Raw genomic sequence first — 734 nt, forward strand, 5'->3', positions numbered from 1 at the left:
CCCCCCTTTAGTCCCGGTTGGTGCCACCAACAGGGACCAAAGGCTAATTTTCGGCAGCCCAAAGGGCGGGAAGCGGCGGCCTTTGGTCCCGGTTGATGGCACCAACCGGGACTAAAGGGGGGCAATGGTCACGGTTGGTGCCACCAACCGGGACCAATGCCCTTGTGCTGCCCGCGCCCAAAAGTTTAGTCCCACATCGCTAGCTGAAGGGCGCCGGCTCTGGTTTATAAGCGCTGCTGTGCCTCTCCATTCGAGCTCCTCTCTAATGCAGGCTTTCGGGCCTAAACTTGCTACTGCCTGTGGGCCTATTGGGCCTCTACGGGCCTGAATCCTGGCCCATGTAGGATTTCTAGTCGTATTCAGGCCGTGGAGGCCCAGTAGGTGGCATTATTTTTGGTTTTTTCTTTTTTATTTCTACATTTTTTTGGTTTTTTATTTTTTTATTTCTACTTAAAACTAAATACTTACAGTTTTTTAGTGATTTCTTTTTGCTTTTAGGTCACAAAAATTATAAACTTTTTGTTAGTGCCATTAGTTTTAAATTTTGAATAGTTTAAATTTGAATTTTTAAATATTTGTGTGAATCACTAGTTTATGAATAACTTTACTATAAAAATAGAAATTTTTTTCCCTTTATTTTTTATTTATACTTACAACTAAATACTTATAGTTTTTTAGTGATTTCTTTTTGATTTTAGGTCACAAAAATTATAAACTTTCTGTCAGTGCCATTA

Source organism: Triticum dicoccoides, chromosome 2A (assembly GCF_002162155.2).
Source record: "Triticum dicoccoides isolate Atlit2015 ecotype Zavitan chromosome 2A, WEW_v2.0, whole genome shotgun sequence".
In the NCBI taxonomy this organism is placed as follows: Eukaryota; Viridiplantae; Streptophyta; class Magnoliopsida; order Poales; family Poaceae; genus Triticum; species Triticum dicoccoides.